Here is a 20,661-nt window from a genome sequence, read left to right on the forward strand (position 1 = left end):
AAATCATCACGGGCAGGGAAGCCCAACACCAGATATGTATGAATAGTTCATTTGTATTCCTCCCAGCCAGAGGCAGGGTGCCAATCCTGGGTCACTTTTACCATAACAACGTTGCCTGGTCACACAACTGACATTCACCTTCATCAGGTTTGTGGGGTCACAAGCCAGAAAGTTAACCCGAGATAAATTTGTCCATAGAGAAGAAGAAAGGGTTTTAACACTGAACACACTGCTGTCATATGGGAGTGTGGACTCAGGTCTTCCTTTTTCTTTTCCTTTTTTCCTCCTCCTCTTCTACCCCCTCCTCCTCAGTGTCTTTCCTTTTCTTCTTCCTTTAAAAATGATAGAAGTCCAGAATTTTTAAAAGTTAAATCTCCCAAATTTCAAGTGAGAGTACTATAATAAGAGCCCTGGACCAGAGAATAAAAGAGCTGTGTTCTGGTATTCTAGCAATTAGCTGTGTGAGCTACATCTATAGAGTAAAAGTCTTGCCCAAGGTCAAGTGAGAAGATATTGCTAATGATTTTGTTGCTATTTTCTAATTGATACTTCCTGCTCATATGCTCAATGCTAAGGAGCCTGTTTCTCTTCCCTCAGTTTTTCTATCATGCTTTATCATGTGAAACGACAGAGTGAGTGTAAAATAGTCAAAGGTCTTTCAAAACTATAAATGATAGATGCCAATCTCGTTATTGGACAAGATTTCCCAACAAAGACCAATATATCTGCTTTTGTTTGCATCACCCAAAGAGACTGGGCCCGAAATGTTATATCTGGGTGGATTTTGACTTTCAGTCCAGTTTTTCAGAGCATTGATATGTTAATACACAGCATAGAGATTATTACCAGCGTAGTTACAGAGGCTACAATCCTTGAAACAGCTTCATATTGGTATCCTGTTATAGCCAACAGTCACACAAATCACACACACAAAAATATTTTGCCAACTCTACCATCACCACCAAGAAAAGGTAGTGTGGTATAGAATTCATTTACAAATGAAGGAAATTAGGATTACTTTCATTTTTATATTCCTGGTACAATTTCATCAACAGTCTTATGGAGACCAAGTCAAGGATTCCATTCTTTAGCCAGAAATGAAGAAAGGAATTTATCAACTCCCAACCTGGTTCCAGTATCACATCTACAGTTGGCCAGTAGCCTAGGGATTTGATTATTTGCTCAGTCCTTTTCGAAGAAATCTTTTTAAATTTTGTGGGTCAGAGGCTCTTTTTCTTTTTTTTCTTTAATTAATTAATGTATGTGTGTGTTTGTTTATTTTTCTTTGGCTGCATTGGGTCTTCCTTGCTGCCTGCGGGCTTCCTCTAGTTGCAGCAAGCAGGGACTACTCTTCGTTGCGGTGCACGGGCTTCCCATTGCGATGGCTTCTCTTGTGGAGCACAGGCTCTAGGCGCATGGGCTTCAGTAGTTGTGGTGTGCGGGCTCGGTAGTTGTGGCTCATGGGCTTAGTTGCTCCACGGCATGTGTGATCTTCCTGGACCACGGCTCGAACCCATGTCCCCTGCATTGACAGGTGGATTCTTAACCACTGCGCCACCAGGGAAGTCCCCAGAGGCTCTTTGTTATGTGGGAAAAGTGTATCCATGAGGAACAGAAGGGTCTAGGTTGAAAGTGATGATGCCTCACAGTTGTTAGAAATGCTCTCATTCATGATAACACAGGCATTTGTAGGAATTTCATTTTCCTCCACTGGCCACAATATTAAACATTTCACCAAGGAAATATTCAATGGGAGATTGTGTCTTAGGAACAGGATCTAATCTTTCATATCACAGTAAGAAGCTGATCAAAGGTGTTGAAAGCTAGCTCTTAAAGGATTAACTAGGTCACATTGTAATACATGATATGAAAACAGAGGGACCTTTTTTTCTTCTGTTGAAACATACAAAAAAATTACAGAAATTGCCTCCCCCCATTTTTTTCAAGACAACTTTCATTGAGAGAAGATATTGAGGGACTTCCCTGGTGGTACAGTGGTTAAGAATCCGCCTGCCAATGCAGGGGACACGGGTTCAAGCCCTGGTCCGGGAAGATCCCTCATGCCGTGGAGCAACTAAGCCCATGCACCACAGCTACTGAGCCTGCGCTCTAGAGCCCGTGAGCCACAAGTACTGAACCCGCGTGCCACAACTACTGAAGCCCAGGTGCCTAGAGCCCGTACTGCACAACAACAGAAGCCACCGCAATGAGAAGCCTGCTCACTGCAATGAAGAGTAGCCCTCGCTCGCCACACCTGGAGAAAGCCCACGCGCAGCAACAAAGACCCAACGCAGCCAAAAAAAGAAAAAAATTAAATTAATTGATTTAAAAATATTTTTTAAAGAGAAGATATTGAGCCTTCATTTAACATTTAAAATATTCTTACTAAGATTAGTTGAAGCCATATAAGGAATTTTGTTCTGTAACGTAAGTGCAATGAAAAGCCATTTGCTTTTAGGTAATTATATTTATAGCTTGAAAATTAACTCTTTTGAAGAGTGCAGAAAATGGCTGCAGCAGGGCAGGAGTGTGTGCAGAGACAAAGAAAGTGGTAGTTGCAGTAGCCAGCTAAGAGGTGTTGATTCTTTGTCCTGTGTAATGGCTGTAGTGATGGATACTTTCTGCTCCCTCTCTGAAACCCAAACACAGAATCTCTCTGGGTTCCCACTTAGGGTCACCCTTGTGGCTGGATTCTCTCCCCTCTCACTCACTCAAGAACTTTGCTCTAGCCACTGTTTTCCTTCTCATTCCTGCATTAGGTATATTCTCCTTCCCTGATACGTCATCCCCATTTGCATTTAAAAATGTAGCAGCGTCTCACATCTTCAATAAATTAGAAACTCCTCTGACCTCACTACCCAGTTTCTATGCTCTCCTTTGCAGCAAAACTTCACAAATCTTCTGTTTCACCACCTTTCGCACCCAGCCCCACAGGACTTTTCTCCACAGTTGCGCAAAAGTAGTCTCGTCAGTGATCTCCAGGGTACTAATGCCAATGGTAAATTCTCAGTTGTCATCTTATCCAACCAGTCAGCAGCACTCAATACAGTCGATCACTCTAAACTTCTTGAAATACTTTCTTCCCTAGGCCTTTGGGCTACAGCTCTCTTGGTACCCCCTTTATATTACTGGCTGAACATTTTGGTCTCCCTTCCTGGTTTCGTCTCATTTTCCTGTCATCTTCCCATCTTCTTAAAGTAAATTATAAGCATCCCCAGGCTCAGGACCCCCTATATGTGCATACTCCCTAGTCATGTCATCCAGTTCATGGCTTCAGTTGCCATGTTTATACTCATATTTCCCAAATGTCTATCTGCAACACGCCTCCGTCCTAAATCCTAGACTCATGTATCCATTGTCTGGCCATTAGCATGCTTGGTTTCCTAATAGTTATGTCAAAGATGGTGTGACCAAACCTGAGCATTGATCTTCTTCCTAAATCTAATCCTCCTAGAGTTTCGCCAGTCGTGAGAAACAGCAACTCACTCCATTCAGCCAGTGGCTCAAGACTGAAACTTAAGACATAGTCCTTAATTTCTTTCTTTTCCTATACCTCCATCCAGTCTGTTAACGAATCCTGTCTACTGTACCTTTGAAATATACTCTACATCTAGCCACTTTTCCCCACCTCCACCACTGCCACCCTCATCCAGCTTCCCATCACATCCATCTTGGACTTTCATAACTGCCTCCTAGCTGGTCCCCCGGCCTTTGTTCCTGCCCCTCTCCAGCTGTTTCTTATCATAGGACATAGAATGATACTTTTGAGATATAAGTCATCTCATGTTTCTTCCTTGCTTAAAACTCTCCAAAGGCTTTTATATCTCACCCAGGAAAAAAAATATATAAAACCATTATCTTGGCTAGTAGCCTCCATAAACTGGTCCCTGGCTACCTCTCAATCACCATCCCCTGTCTCAGTGGGCTCTAGCCATAGACTGTTTCTCAAAGACACTAAATGTGCCCCTGCCTGTATTGGGTCCTCTGTGATTGCTGTTTCCATGCCTTAAATTCTCGTTCCCCAGACACCAGCATGGCTGGCCGCCTTCTCTCATTTCATAGCCGTGCTCATTTTTACTCCTTCCCTGATATTTCTAAAATAGTACCATGTCTTTCATTGTTTTTTGTTTTTTTCCTAATAGCGTTTGACACCACGTGACATAATGCTCATTCCTGAGAATTATATTTGTTAACAGATTTGAGGAATTTCATGGTAATATTTTAAAACATTTTATGTTAAATCCAGCATCAATATATTATGCCACGGCATTCTGAAGCAGAATAAGTAAGTAATGTAAACACTCCAGACTTGCAGGGGAAGTGCTTCAGGGTTTGTTTCTGGGCCTTCAGAAGTGTGTGTTGATCTACTCCTCAGTGAGGGATACATCAGTAGAAAAGTTTGAAATGCTCTGTTTTGTATGGACTGGACAATCATCAATATTATGCAGTTGAAGGATACCTAGAAATGCTCTTCTCCATATGCATCTGTCATTGAGCTGCGATCATACCTGTAAAGTCCCACATTAGTCTCCCCTAGTGGTACCAACCACAATTAGAAGTCAACCTGCAATGCCTCTCTAGGCAGCCTTTGCAGAGACCTTGAGGTAAAGTTACGTGGTCTGATGAGCAAGAGTCTGTTTATGGGGCAATAAAGCAGAATATGACATTTTAAAGCACCGTCCCTTAACTAACTTTCTGGATAAGCAGATTCTCTTCATTCCTTCTGTGATACACAGTGACCGTTCCATGTAGCAAGCTGTAGGTTCGTGGCTGGAAGGCTACTCTCAGGTAAACATGTATCTCTCTGTTCCTACCCGTTGAGTTGCATACTTGCCAAGAATCAGTTGTTTTTAGTCCTAAACTTGTTTATGCCGGTTGTACTTTAAATATATGAAGTGCTGAAATATGAAAAGGAAAGAATTTCCATTTCCATAAAAACTACAGGAAATCCTTTGGGGAAGACTCAATAAAGGCAAGTCAGTAAAAAATAAAGATGCTGTGGGCAAGACAGTTATAAGAGCTTGGGGGGAATCATTAAACTCTTGTAGGATTCTTTACTAATATATTTTTACCAGTCTGTTTTTAAGGAAATCAAGATGGGATATGAGGGCAGATTGTACGTGATGAGTGTAGTTTATATGAAAATGATAACAACAACCCCAGTCAGTAGTAAACTTTTTTAAAAAAGTTAAAAAATAAAAAGACAAAGGGGCATTTGGTTCTATGTCAAAAGAATGACAAATAATAAATTTAATTTCCTGAAAAATAAACATTTTTAATAATGAATAATAAATATATGTAAACTATATAGATAAACAATATGTAAATTTAATTGCATGATATGTTTAAGATGTAAATATGGAATTTTTTTATGGTCTCACACTTCTACCAACTTTTTTTTTTTTGCGTTACGCGGGCCTGTCACTGTTGTGGCCTCTCCTGTTGCGGAGCACAGGCTCCAGATACGCAGGCTCAGCGGCCACGGCTCACGGGCCCAGCCACTCCTCGGCATGTGGGATCTTCCCGGACCGGGACACAAACCCGTGTCCCCTGCATCGGCAGGCGGACTCTCAACCACTGCGCCACCAGGGAAGCCCCTACCAACTTTTTCAATTAACCAACCAACTCTAGGATCCAACAGTGTATGAAGATAAGAGAGTTTTTAAATTATTTGAAAACAGTTTTCGAAAGTAGAGATTATAATCCCATTACAGACATAGCAAAATTACAGAATGGCAAAGGAGGTGAAATACTCAGAACAATCCTGTGAGAAAAGTAAATTATTATTCCCATTTTATGCATGAGACTTAAGGAGAGTAAATGACTTAGAACTAACCTGCTGAGAACTAAAATCTGTCTTACTTAAGGATCGATCATGCTCTTCATTCTTAGACTTATTGCCTCTTTGAACCTCTTCTCCCACACTTTTTATTTAGATCTTTTATAATGCAGCTTTTTCAAAATAAATGTCAGCTAAAGACTGCTGACCTGGGGCTTCCCTGGTGGCACACTGGTTAAGAACCCACCTGCCAGTGCAGGGGACACGAGTTCAATCCCTGGTCCAGGAAGACCCCACATGCCGTGGAGCAACTAAGCCCGTGCGCCACAACTACTGAGCCTGTTCTTTAGAGCCCACAAACCACGACTACTGAGCCCACGTGCTGCAACTACTGAAGCCCATGCACCTAGAGCCCGTGCTCCGCAACAAGAGAAGCCACCGCAATGAGAAGCCCGCGCACCACGATGAAGAGTAGCCCCCGTTCGCCACAGCTAGGGAAAGCCCGCGTGCAGCAATGAAGACCCAACGCAGCCAAAAATAATAAATAAATAAAGACTGCTGACCTAATCATATATTTTACTTAATAGCTCCTGAATGACTATGACATTGTGATAATAGAAATGCCATTTTTCATCTCCAGTGACCAACTCTTGTAGCTTAAGAGGGTGTCAGGCTGTTCCCTGTTTTGGTAAATACTGCATATCAAATCTTTTGGAGATTTTACAGTGCTGAGATTAGGAAAAATGTAGTGAATAAATGTACCCAACTTTTTTCAATCCGGTATCTCCCAAACGTATTTGTCCACGTTTTTATCATGTAATGCCACTTTAAATTCAATTGAAGCAGTATTCCATGCACACATTTTTTAAATGTTGTTTTATAGAATGTGCTTATGTTTTCTCTTATATGCAGTCCTGTTCTTACATACTCTCAGCTTGTTGACCATAGTTCTCTGGTCTGAATCTTTTTATTGTACTCTTATTTTTCTCAGCTCTTTATCATATTCAGGAGAGAAAAGACAAGTGTTTCCAGAGATACACTTGGCCGTTTCTTCTGATAGCTGAACTGTGACCTTGGCACCCCTACCCTTAGAGGTCAGTAAGGGCCCCATGCAACTATCCACAAGCAGAGAGTCAGCTAAAGACTGAGATCACCCCTTGCTCAACAGGTCTTGGTTGAGAAGCTTATGGGGAGCAAAAGAAGTTCTACCACAAGCTGAACAAGTGCATCTAGGGTCAGCATCATCAAAAAGAGTCAGCTAATCAGTGTTCACCCAGCAATTAGTGATGTGAAGGGTGGCAAGAATGCTAAAATTATATGTATCTTGTTGTCCCTTAGAGCTAAAGTTGACACGTCAGGAGGTGATAGCTCTGTGTTGTGAAGCCAGTTGAAAATAGCTCTGTGCAGACCTTAGCCCTGACCCTGCTGCAGCCTCAGGCTCTTCTTTGCAGGATAACCAGGCCATTTGTGGTTTACTGTCATTTGTGTCTCTCTCCTGTGCCAACTCATAGTGTGCTAGTTCCTGACCACCTAGCAAATATGAGATGAACAGTGAACGCTTGTGCTCAGAGCTTTTAGTGAGAAGGACCTTCCCTCATTCCACCCCGCACATCTCTCCTGAATCTTCACCACCATCCATCAGAAGAGATCAACTACAGAGATACCTTAGGGAATACTTACCTGCCTGCTTCCTCATCCTCATGCTCTCATAGGCGGACTTAACGGCCGGACAGCTCAGAGAGTTGAAGTGACTTGCCCAAGATCACTTGGCTAACAATTGGTAGATGTGACATTGTATCTAAAATCTTAGCATAGGCTTTTAGATAACATGTTTTTCAATTAGAATGAGGCTGCATACACATCTGAGGAAGAAGAATTAAAGCAGAGATGCCAAGGATGTATTAGGACAGGAGCAGGACTAGGGCGGGGCAATGGGAATAAGTGTGCTTTAAAGAGAATTTAGAAGGTAGACTTTGAGAACAGATTTCCAGAAGTCACCATACAATTGGCCATTGGACACTTGTTAAGATTATATAACACTCTTTAATACTACGTCTATTATCTAATTGTTCTGTTAAGCAGGATCCTTTTGGCTACAAGGGCCAAAATCCAAATCATATGGGCTTAAACAAAAATGAGAATCTATTGGTGTAAAATTCCCATTAGAGGCAGCTAGATTTTACTTCTCTAATGATAGTGTTAGTAATCTGTCTCTCCATCTCTTGGCCTGACTTTCCTCAAAGTGACTCTTATGGGCTTCCCTGGTGGCACAGTGGTTGAGTCCACCTGCCAATGCAGGGGACACGGATTCGTGCCCCGGTCCGGGAAGATCCCACATGCCACGGAGCGGCTGGGCCCGTGAGCCATGGCCGCTGAGCCTGTGCGTCCGGAGCCTGTGCTCCACAACGGGAGAGGCCACAATAGTGAGAGGCCCGTGTACCGCAAAAAAAAAAAAAAAGTGACTCTTACTGCATGGTAACGCTAGCAGACAGAGAATGCCGCATTCCCAATAATTTCTGCAAAATTTAGCGAAAGTTTCAAAAGTGCCTGTGATGTGTCACCTTGAGTCATATGCCCATCTCTAAACTAATTAGGATAACTGGAGGGTTATTTGATTGAGCAGAACTAGAACACGTGCCCATTCCTGGAGCCAGAATGAGGATCGGCCTCACTCATATAATAAAATCTACTGAGAGTGGGAGGAGAAATAGTTCCTGATGAAAAATGGAGATGAGGGTACATGGTGGGGGGACGCGAAGCAACAAGAACAAATGTAGATAAGTTCATTTGTGTCATATTTTAGATTCCATATGTAAGTGATATCATATGGTATTTGTGTTTCTCTTTCTGACTTCCTTCATTTAGTATGATAATCTCCAGGTCCATCCATGTTGCTGGAAATGACAGTTCATTTTTTATGGCTCAGTAGTATTCCAATGTATATATATGTACCACATCTTCTTTTTCCATCCATCTATCGATGAAAATTTAGGTTGTTTCCATGTCTTGGCTATTATAAATAGTGCTGCTATGAACATAGAGGTGCCTGTTCTTTTTGAATTAGAGTTTTGTCCAGATCTATGCCCAGGACTGTGATTGCTGGATCATATGGCAGCTCTATTTTCAGTTTTTTTGAGGAACGTCCATACTGTTTTCCATAGTGGCTGCACCAGATTACAGTCCCACCAACAGTGTAGGAGGGTTCCCTTTTCTCCACACCCTCTCCAGCATTTGTTATTTATAGACTTTTTAATGATGGCCATTCTGACTGGTGTGAGGTGGTACCTCATTGTGGTTTTGATTTGCATTTCTCTAATAATTAGCGATGTGGAGCATCTTTTCATGTGCCTGTTGGCCATCTGTATGTCTTCTTTGGAAAAATGTCTACTGAGGCTTTCTGCCCATTAAGAAAGGCAGTATTTTGATGGCTTCTTCCCTTTAAGCTTGCCCTAGTCAGTCGCTGGAGCTCAGGAGTTGTTTAGTCACCAGTGGGAGCAGAAGCAGTTATCCAGTGCTGGTTCCACCAAAGTCGAGCACAGGTATTAGCTGCCCCCTGCTTCACACAAGAAAACCAGGAAGTACAAAGTGGTTAGGACTGATAGAAGTCAGGAAAGTTTATTTTATGAATGCATGGGATGTATGTAAGAGGTTCAGCCAGAGTTTGAAAACTCTTCTGTCTTTAAGCCCCAGGCATGTAAGAATGTCAATGAATAAGATAATGTAGGTCTGGCCAAGATTCATGTGCCCCACTCAACCATGCCAGCGACTACTCATCTCAAGCCAGTTATTGCCTTGAAGAAATATAGGCTTAGTATTGTCTGGTCTTAGGGTTTTTCATGAGAAACCATAATGTGGAATTCTATATGAAATATTTCAATTTTTGTCTGTTAGCAATCAATTTTTTAAAATTTATACCATAAGCATGAAAAATAGAACACAACTATTATACAGATCTGGCCCATGGTCCAACAGCTTGAAATAAATGTTGTCAATGCTACTGTCTTTTTATTTATTTTCAGTTTCCTCCAAAGGGTAGACTATTATTTACTTTCTCACAGACGATCGTAATGATACCACGTATTTTGTACATTTTACAGTTGAGGGTGACATGTGTGGGTAGGATAGATACCATCATCCCAATTTTACTCTTGAAACCACTGAGGCTTTACGTGGAAGGACCTAAACTTGTACCCAAATACCTGTGAAACAATGCTCTGTATCATGTGACCTCAGGTGTTGCTTTCAAAGCTCCCCCTCCGGCTCTTTTATTCATCGTTTATCCAGACTAATTCTTTCTCCTTCACATCATCGGAGAAAACTGAGGTTCTCAGTTCCCCACAATTCCTTTTGTTAGTCAAATGGGAGAAAATAAAAATCATTACCTGTGCGACCTATAGAAATAGGCTTGTGCGTTTAATAAATGCTATAACTAAGGAATTTAAATCATATAATATTTTCCATCTTGCCAGAGATGGATAGATTTTTTTTTTTTCCTTTCTTTCCTTAAGAAAGAATGTGTTTAAATTCCCTTGGCCTGTTAGAATAATCATTAATGTTTACAGTTGCTATAGCAACTAGGAATGCTGGCAATTGAGTAGGAAAGGAGCCTGAGAGAGGAAGATAAGCTATGTCAGTTATTGAACATCTGTCAAACATTTAGCCAATTTAAAGTGACAGGCGAAAAGCTAGAAATTGAAAGTGGGCAAAATATTTTTACTAACATTCACTTAAGAACGTCAGTTTCGTATTGTTTTGTCTGTATTATGGAGGGGTAATTAACTTTTATTTTCATGCACATAAAGGAGGTATTTTCTATGGGTAAGATATGGCTGCATGTGTAATTTTTTTATGCTATAATAGTATTAATCCATCTCCACTGGAGGTTGCTTTGCAGTTTCTTGAGCTCTTCTATATATAATATTTAATTGCATCTTCAAGACAACACTGAATTTGGTAATTTTCATTTTACAGAATTTTACATTTTGTGGGAACAGAGAGGTAAAGAAAACTATGCTGTAAAACATAGTCTCTTAATTAAAGACTTCCCCCTCCCCATCCTAGCCACTATTCATTTACGCAGGGGCAGCACCCTAAATATTGTTACATGTGTTCCCAGTTCCCACTCTTGTACCCATGGGAGCATCCCAGATCTGTTATGACTCCTTTTTCCTGTGGGTCCCAGTGCATCCTCAAAACCCTAACAGCATTCCAGATCGCCGATACCAATCAGGCAGGGCTCTGTAGTCAAGTTGAAATCTGTTCGCTATGCCCGTGCGATAATGATTTCTCACCTTGGCTTGGTGTTTTCTTGTTTACAAATCCTTTTCACATAGATGTCTTATTTGGTCATCAAGCCTCTAAAGTAAGGGTTATCCCTTCTTTACATGTGAGAAAATTGAGGCTTAGAGAGATTAAGTGATTTGGCCAAGATCACAAAGTTAGGTGGAAGACACCTCCTCCCCTCCCACCTTTCAACTACACTGTATGAAAAGAGAAGAATAGGTATAAAGACTAATGTCATGGATACCAAGTCCTACCCTAATCACTTACTAACTACAAGCAAAACAAAACAAACAAGCAAAAAACATGAAAGTTATCTAAATGCCCCTCTAGGTGCCTCTCCCTGCTTCTGAAAAGGAAAGTGTTGGTCAGATTTTCTCTAGAGTAATTCTAGCTAAAATCTATAATACGAGCTCTGATTTTAACTCTAATGCTAAGTTTCCCCAGTGCAGTATTTATTACCCACAGAGCTCTGTTTGTCATTGCTTCCCGAGCTTCTCTCTGATCTCAGTTTCTAGAAAGTGAGAGAACGTATTCATTTTGAGTTATGATTTTGCTATTTCCACTTATTGGCATAAGTATACTAGCACTGTACAAATGGTCAGAAGATTTGATTTTCTGGGCTAGCTTTGTTTAATGCTAAGTTTTAATAAGTCATTTTTCTCTCTGTTCTTCACTTTCCTTTCCTGAAAGCAGATATTACCTCCTAGAGATGAATCAAATGAATAACATAAGTGAAAATAATTTCAGAAAAAGAAAGAATATGCTGAGATGTCAGTGTAGCTTTATTAATCATAAATCCTGATCTGATTTGTTAATATAAGTGGATGATTTAGAATGTATCTTTAGAGTGAATTTGAATGAATATATAATTTATCAGACAGTTCTAGTCACCATCTTTGCCTTATCCATAATAACAACAAATATTAACTGACATTTATTGAGTGCTTGTATGTGCTGGACATTGTGCTAATTGTAATTAAGCACTTTGCTTACCAAGTTACCCTTGATCCTCTCAAATACTTATGAAGTGTAAGTATTATTATCCCCACTTTTCAGATGAGAAAACTGAGTCATAGATCAGTAACTTTCCATGGTCTCATAGAAGTGGCAAAGCAGAGTTTCAGGAGCAGGTATGTCTAACTCCAAATACTAGGGTAGATACTTGACCAGTTATAGAAAATACTCTAAAACACCTGAGGTAAGAATATTTATTTAAAAAAACAAACACACGCAGATTTGCTTAAACATCAGGTAAAGGGCAGTGATCATCACTTGTTTTTTTCCTACTGAAAAGTTTTCTTGAAGCTGCCTTTTTTCATGCAGGTCTTTGTTTCATTGCCTTAAAAGAGAAGAGTCATTGGTGAGAATCCACAGTTCCTAAGAGTCACTAATTTAAAGAAGAGTTTTAAGTGGTAGTGGGTGGATGGTAGATTAGTAAACAAGTATTTTTCAAAGGACATTCTGAGGGGACTTAATGAAGGATGGTAAGAAGAAGCCATTACTAAATTGGGAAGAGGAGGTATGGTAAATCTCTAAGAAGGAAAAGAAATGGCAAGAGTTAATACTAGCCAAGACACTTTTGATTGCAGGGGACAGGAATTCAGTATCCCTGGGGAATTTTTCTTTCTAATGAACAATTTATTGATTTTTAAGAAAAAGAAGATTACATGAAGGGCAAGAATGTTTCCTCCGAGTTGATTTTTCTCAAGTAACTCAACACCACGTGCACTCTCTTGCTCTGCCTGTCAGCTTTGAGTCTTCCTTTCACCCATTCACACCAGCTTGTCAGGAGCACCTTAGACACGGGCATGGAGGACTCTGCTCACAGACAGAGTCTTGAAACTTGAGGGAAAAAAAGCCCTTCGTGCTCAGATTGAATTTTATAAAATTCTGCTTGCTGGCTTATGTCATATGACCCTTACTGGACCAGTCACTGTGCCTTGGGAGGGAGGTAATGTGATTGGTTTACCTCATGACTCACCCTCATTCCTATAACCAGCCTTTGAGGAATGGTGATTCCATGCTATGAGAACCAAGTGAAGAAATATTGATAAGAAGAAGAAAAGTGCCTTTCATGGCAAACCAGATAATGAACTCTAACTCATGGGTGATAAATCTTTCATCTGGTCCTGTCCACCACACCTCAAAGCAAAACTTGACCATTTCATTCAGTACAAAACTTTTTTTTGTTTTTAAAGGTCCAAATAAAAACAGAAAATACTTCTCTTTGGTGAAGGACGGATTCATTTTTAATAGACCACCAAGCTGAATGCTTTGGTATGGGTTTCACTTCAGCATTGGCAAGATAAAGGGAAGAGACAAGAAAAAGTATCTTGGATTCCAGTGAAAAATAGTATTTTCTTGATAAATTTGATTGAGTTAAAGTTAATTTATGCTCAGAATTTAAATGTCAGTTGTTTGAATTTTAGATCACATCTTTAACTGAGGAGAGTGTAGAACTGTTTAATAATCTGGTGAAAAGGCTGTGTACTGCTGACTTGTGTGGGAGTTGATATTGCTTGAAAGCTTATTCAGCTAACCATATTACTGCTTGAATCCTTGAATCCTATAAAATGTAAGTAATTATAGTTTAATTGACTTTTTTTTTTTACCATTTACTCAAAATTTTTCTTCATTCTTGTGAATGTATTTCATTTCCCACATTGAATATTTCTTTTTTTTTTCCTCTGTTGCCAGAAATGGCTTAGCTTAAAGTAATAACAGATTTTGATTATGCTGTGACAGAAAGCACAAATTCTATTAATGATGATTGGTGCAGCCTTTTCTTAGAACATGTCTTTAAATTCTGATGATACACTTGATGTGTACATCCTGATATTTCAGGATTTAGCTGGTCAGCTAGTTCCCTGAAATTCTGAGCATCTCCTGAGTGCCAGCTCTGGGATTAGGTACTGTGGAATACAAAAACAGTCAAGATTGTCACGATCCTTGCCACAATCCTTACTGCAGCTCTGTCAGCAAAGGGGGTGGAGCATCAGTCATGATAACCCCTGGACCACCACGTTACTGGCTCAGTTAATCTGAAGGTTGTGGTTGTGATGGTTTGTAGCACAGAAAAAGAAATCTCTGCCACAGTCTTAAGAGATGTCTGTTTTAATCCCAAGACTAATTCCACTGGTTCTCTCTGTGGTCTTGGAATAGATCCCTTGACTTTCCTGTGTCTTACATTTCCTCTGTCTCCAACGGAACTGATCTTTTTTTTTTTTTTTTTAACAGCAATTTTTTAAAATTTATTTTTGGCTGCACTGGGTCTTCGTTGCTGTGTGCGGGCTTTCTCCAGTTGCAGTGAGCAGCGGGGGCTACTCTCCGTTGTGGTGCATGGCCTTCTCATTGCAGTGGCTTCTCTTGTTGCAGAGCATGAGCTCTAGGCACGCAGGCTTCAGTAGTTGCAGTGTGTGGGCTCAGTAGTAGCGGTGCCCAGGCTGTAGGGCACGTGGGCTTCAGTAGTTGTAGCTCGTGGGCTCTAGAACACAGGCTCAGTAGTTGTGGTGCATCCGCTTAGTCGCTCCACGGCATGTGGGATCTTCCCGGACCAGAGCTTGAACCCGTGTCCCCTGCATTGGCAGGTGGATTCTTAACCACTGTGCCATCAGGGAAGTCCCCGGAACTCATCTTTATCCTACTTATTTCCAAAAATTGTCTGAGCCAACAAATGAGATAATAGATACCAAAGTGTTTCAGAAATGTAAGGAATTAAGCAAGTTATGGTTCTGTTAATGCATCGGCTTACCTCATTTTATTGCACTTCGTTTTACTGCACTTCACAGATATTTCATTTTTTACAAATTTAAGGTTTGGGGCAGTCCTTCACCAAGCAAGTTCTATTGGCGCGATTTTTCCAACAGCATTTGCTCTTTTCTATCTCTGTGTCATAGTTTGGTAATCCTCACAATATTTCAAACTTTTTCATTGTTATTATATATATTGTGGTGATCTGTGGTCAGTGATGTTTGATGTTACTATTGCAAAAAGATTACAACTCACTGAAGGCTCAGATGATGGTAAGAATTTTTTAGAGATAAAGTATTAATATTTTTTAGTTTTAAAGTATGTACATTTTTTAAGATATAGTGCTATTGCAAATTTAATGGACTACAGTGTGGTATAAACATAACTTTTATATATACTAGAAAACCAGAGCACCTCATATGAGGTGCTTTATTGTAGTGGTCAGGAACCAAACTCGCAATAATCTCTGAGTTAAGCCTGCACTTATAAGATGTAGCCTTCCTTAAAGGTAGATGGGAAAATCTGGCTCACTGGAGCTAGGTTTACCTTTCTTGTGCATGTAAATATCTTAGTCCAGGGATTACTGCTAACTTTGAGTATCTGTGATCTGGCCAGGGCACACAGGCGTCATCTGGCAACTCAAGTCATTTTTTCAATATATGTCACTTAGCCTGTTAAGTCGTGTGGGCCAGCTTCACCCCTGCATGCTTACCTCTCTGCTTTTCCTAAGGCTTTCTCACTCTTGGATATTCGAAAAACTATGAATCAGTCATCTTTTCTTTCTGCCATTTTGTAAACTTAGTAAACTGCATCCGAGTGTCAGAAAAAAAAAAGAAAAAGAAAGCTTTTTTAGGGAAAGGGCTTATGCATTCTGATTGAAAATATATGGACTCTGATATTACAGAGTTTTTGCCCTTCTCTGATTTCAGTGATTTTGATTTGCCATCAGTGGTCTGATGAAAGTCTTGTAGCCTCTTATTTGCAGTTAACTTACTTCTCACTAGCACTCTGGGCCTCGAGTTCAGTAATGAAATTGTGGCTCCAGGAAACTTCTGACATTTGGAATTTCAGTTCAGTTCAACTAGTGTTTACCTGAGTTGCTTCCAGAATGTGAGGGACCAGAGTGAAACCTGTGTTCTCCTGCTGTACGTATTCTGGTGCACAAGTAGTATTCAAGTTTGGTAGTCGGAGAGGAGACAAACAATTGAACCATTCTCACATGGGAAAAACATTTTAATACGTGTGAGAATGTGCAGTTGCTATGAGGCAGAAAAGACACACATGCTTATTTGGTTGTTGAGGAGAGAGCACTTATATTTCCCAGGCCAGAAAATGGCTTCTTTGCAGAAGGCAGTGTTTGAGTTAAGCAGAAGTGGGAAGGGAATCCTGGGAAGACAGTGCACTGGCCTGGGCAGGGAGACTCTCAGGGGAGCAGTGACTGTTTTTCCATGTTACCTTAAACGAACCTACTTAGCAGTATGAACCTTCCTTAAGATACAATTTTGTTGAGAAGTGCAAATCACACAAAAGATTTACAGCAGAGCTCTCTACTTAAAGCCAAACGGGGGTGGGGGGGGCAGAGCCTTCCCTCGGTGCCTAATCTTTGTATCAAAAAGTGATCCCTGAGGGAATAAGGATGTATGGTATGAATAAATTAATCATGGCTGCCCCTCCTCAGCCTCCCTGGAGTTTTGCAGAGTTTCGCTTGAGGAATCCTCTCCCAAATACAGATCTGCATGTAAAGAAGTGTGTAAAGCTAAGACTAGATAATATGGAGTCCTGCTTCGGAAGGACTTGAATACTAGTCTGATGCATTTTACTTAATCCAGGAGGCATCGGGGCTCACAAAAGACTTGTGTGCAAAGGAGGGGCCTGATTTAGAGGGGTTCCATAGGAGGATTCATCTGGCAGTTGTGTGTGGGTTGGTGTGGAGTGGCAGTCAGCCTGAAGTTGGCAAAATGAATGTCCTTAAGCCAATGAGAGGTAATGGTGAGACAGCCATGGGTGCCAAAAACAGGACTTGTATGCTGATTGCATTTGCCCTTCCCCCTGCAATAGGAAATTTACACCTTCTAGAGCTATCTCAGATCTGGGGGAGGGCATTGTATGAAGAGGGCATAAATATTAAGCTGAAAGAGTTTTGTCATCTGACGTTCGGTTCTCCCACTACCCCAGGAAAAGTGGTATTCTTTCTAGAATTGGGCAGTGAGCTCATCAACTTTTATGTGCTTTTCACATTTTATACTTGGCTTTTGAAGAGTATCTGTGCTTCACGGGATTAATACTTTTCAAATGAACTTTGGCTGTTGTTTGAGCTCTTCATAAAATATGGTGCTACTCTGACTGCTTTAAATGCTAAATATTTAACAAATAACTGAAAGAAAAATCCTGTAATCCCCAATGAACGGTATTTTCATCTGGCCATTGTAGTCCACTCAAGCTGTGCTGTGGCCTTCCTAGTTTGACCACGGTGAGCAGGCTGGACCATTCCCTGTTACAATCACACAAAGCTCTGATATTGATTCTGTGTCGTTTCAGCACCACCTCCACCTTCATCTCGTCAAAGTACTCAGGTTGGCTTGCGTTTATGGTTTCCAGTACCATTCTCATGCTAACAAAAGCACGCAACTAAGGGTTACTCCCATATCTTGATTTGTCTGTCCTTCTAGATACCAAAGCAGAGCTCACAAGCTAAATTGCCTACTGAGTACTATGGGCCTGGTGTACACTAGGGATTGGTAGAGACTGTGGCAAGCAGAAGACTGCTTGCTTACTTCCAAGTGGGAAGCTGGTGCTCAGCTCTGCCAGTTGTTTCCCTGATAGAATGAGAGCCTAATGTAGTCAGCCTTTTAAAGGAGTGTTTCTCCAAGTGTGGTCTCCAGACCAGCACCACCAGCATCACCTGGGAGCCTGTTAGACATGCAGATTCTCGGTCCCCATCCCAACGTCCTGAATCAGGAACTCTGGGGGTGGGACCCAGCATTCTGTTTAGTAACAAGCCCTTCTGTTAATTCTGGAGCTCACTCTAGTTGGGGACCCACTAGTGCACCCCCCTGATTCCTCTCGAAGCCTGATATTTAAGAACTGTGTTTGAGTTTCAAGAAAACCCTAATTATCTAGATGTCTATTTGATTTTCAGTGTTTTCAAAACAGTTTTAGCCATAAAAGGCACACGCACTTTTGTAAGCTAAATCCGTTTCGTGTGCTATCACTTTCCTGCCTCCACTCAAGAGTCTGAGTATGCTAACAGAGAGGATGCTATTCTGTCTAAAAATTATAGGGCTTCTCCCCTTGGAGTATAAAAGTTTGCTGACTCCAGGCCTAGGCAGTATTTCTCAGATTTTTTACTGATCCATTTCTGCGAGTAAAGGAGAGTCAGCATCTGCCCCCTGGGAATCTGGGAGCATATCCTAAAGCAATCCACTGCAAAGTACAGATTTTGTTGAAGTTTTTCCTTTTACCTTTAAATTCGTGTGAGTTTTATACCTGTTCCATCATATACTCATTTCTGGCTTTTTGTCAGAACAATGTGTTAAATTGCCTTCAAGTTAAATTCCTAAACTTCCACCTAAAAATGTTTAAAGAAAATTTATACTCCAGAAAAATGTCCAATTTCCCAATAAAATAGAGACAAAAAAACAAGAAGTCACCCATAAAATGGGGGAAATTGTGAGCCATACACAAGAGCAATATTCAAGAGCTGTATACATGACTAGAAAATACTCTCTTTCCATCTTACTTCCCATACCTCCACTGCCACATCTGAGTGAGTAAAGAGCATGTACTAAAAATCACTGAACTCAGTGAGTGGTCAGGAGGCTTAGTCAGGAGGCTTATTTTTAGAAATGCTTGCCACGAGTTTGGATGAGTTTTAGCACTGGGTCTTATCTAATCCTTGCCTCACATGGTCACCATTTCATTTCCCCTAAATCACTTTTGCAAAGATGGTAAAAAGGTTTGACTTCATGTGCCAACATCAATTGATTGGAGCTAACAGCCTGAAGCGCTGCGTTGCGGATTGTGAGTCTGTGTCTGGCATAGTCAATTTTCAGTGTCTGCCATGAGAGAAGGCATGGCATCTGCTGGTCCAAGTGATACATATATGCCGTCCCTACTCCACTCAGCACTAATGAATAATGCAAAACAGTGTCTGAACCCTGGGAGGTCCTGCTTGATGATGGGTTCCTTGTTTAAACCCAGTTCTCTGGGACACAGAGCATCTATAACAGGGGTCCTTTCAGCCACAGCCATGATTTCAGCAACCTAAGTTGTCAAGGGCTGTGGCCATTATCATATGTGTTAAACACCCATAAGTCCATCTTCTAATTAACAGAGGTACAATATGTGTCCTATTCCAGCCCTTCAATTTCAACTCGTCTCAGACACCTCCCCTCCACTCCTATTTCCCAAGATGCTATTCAAATATACTTATATTGATCATTTAGTGTCTTAGTATTAGAGGTGTCATCCAGAGGCTTCAGCTTTCAGAAGTCAGAAGTCTATCGGTCACCCCCTCTTGGGATATCACTTCAGTATAGAAAAGCACACTCTTTCCTTTGACTCTCCCACTACCTGTTTATGGTGCATAATCACTAGGGCCGCTTTGCGTTTAAGGTTCCTCGCTGAGTTCTTTTTTTTTTTCTGGAATTAATGAGATTACTTACAATTTATAATGTCTTCCTTCTCCTCAGGTCAGAGGAAGACGAATGACTTATCGATCAGTTTACAAGCAAAAACAAACTAAGCAAAACAAAAATAGCAGAATCTTTAAAAAATTGACTTAAATTAACATAGTTGATGTCCAGCTAGCAGGACAGGTGTTCTTTTTATTATCCCTGTTTTTCAGATGAGAAAACTTATAAGTAGAAATTACTTTCTAGCTGAGAAGCACTGAAACCAAGACTCAGTCTATGTTGCTTGACACCAAATTCAGGGATCTTTCCACTGGGTTATGCTCTCTGCCCCTTTGCCCACACAGACTACCCACTGATGGTGATCCCTGTCTTTCTAGCTGCTCTCCATTCCAGCCCTGAGCTCCATGCTTTTGTAAATGGTTAATGCCAGGTAAATATTTGGCCAAAAAGTAAACCAATGACTGCATTCTCAAAACCTGTTTCATTTGTAGAATCATTTAAAATACATTTTATCACATCTACTTGCTTAGAATCATATCTTAGTTGAAATTTAACCTCACAAGACTGTGCAAAAAGTAGGAGAGGTGCGTATAAATCTATCTAAAGATCAGGAGGCTCTCGTGCTGTTGAAACAACTGTCAAAGCCCAAAATGGTTGCAATGCAAGGACTAGAATCCAGGTCTCCTGACTATCAAGTCAGTTATCCTTCTACACAGCACAGCTTAACTCAAATATAAGTGCGTATGCCTGTTTGTGTGTGTGTGTGTGTGTGTGTGTGTGTGTGTGTGTGTAAAAGTTCTAGTTCTTGACCTGCCAATAAACTACCTGTGTGAATCTTAGCAAGTTACTGGGTCTCTTTGGATCCCACTTTCTTTATTTGTCAAAATAGGGTGTTGGATTTGATGGTGTGCTTATAAAATCATGGGATTTTAATGCTGCAAGATACTTAGAGGTCATCTAATTCTACTCTTTAAATTTACAGATAAAGAAAAGTGATCTCTTCTAGCTCCAGATTAAATCCTGAGAGGAACATATGGCTTGCTAACAGAACCAGCTCATCTGAATGTTGCAACTACCCCATCATCCCATTTCTGCCCACTTCTCATGTGCCTGTCATCCAGGCATGTAATTTCTCTAGGCCTCAGCTTCCTGATCTGTAAAATCACAGGGGTTGGACTTAGGTCCCTTTGAAATTTAAAACTTTGAGGATTAAGA

The 20,661-nt window shown here is 40.8% G+C and overlaps 1 protein-coding gene across 1 annotated transcript in view; it reads left to right on the forward strand.

The window, feature by feature from the left end:
- CNTN4 (contactin 4) overlaps nucleotides 1-20,661 on the forward strand; it is a 496,981-nt gene that overhangs the window by 272,430 nt on the left and 203,890 nt on the right. The gene's annotated exons all lie outside the window — the stretch shown is intronic.

The sequence above is a fragment of the Aethalodelphis obliquidens genome, unplaced genomic scaffold (genome assembly GCF_003676395.1).
Source record: "Aethalodelphis obliquidens isolate GAN/ISIS:26980383/991018 unplaced genomic scaffold, ASM367639v1 scaffold22, whole genome shotgun sequence".
In the NCBI taxonomy this organism is placed as follows: Eukaryota; Metazoa; Chordata; class Mammalia; order Artiodactyla; family Delphinidae; genus Aethalodelphis; species Aethalodelphis obliquidens.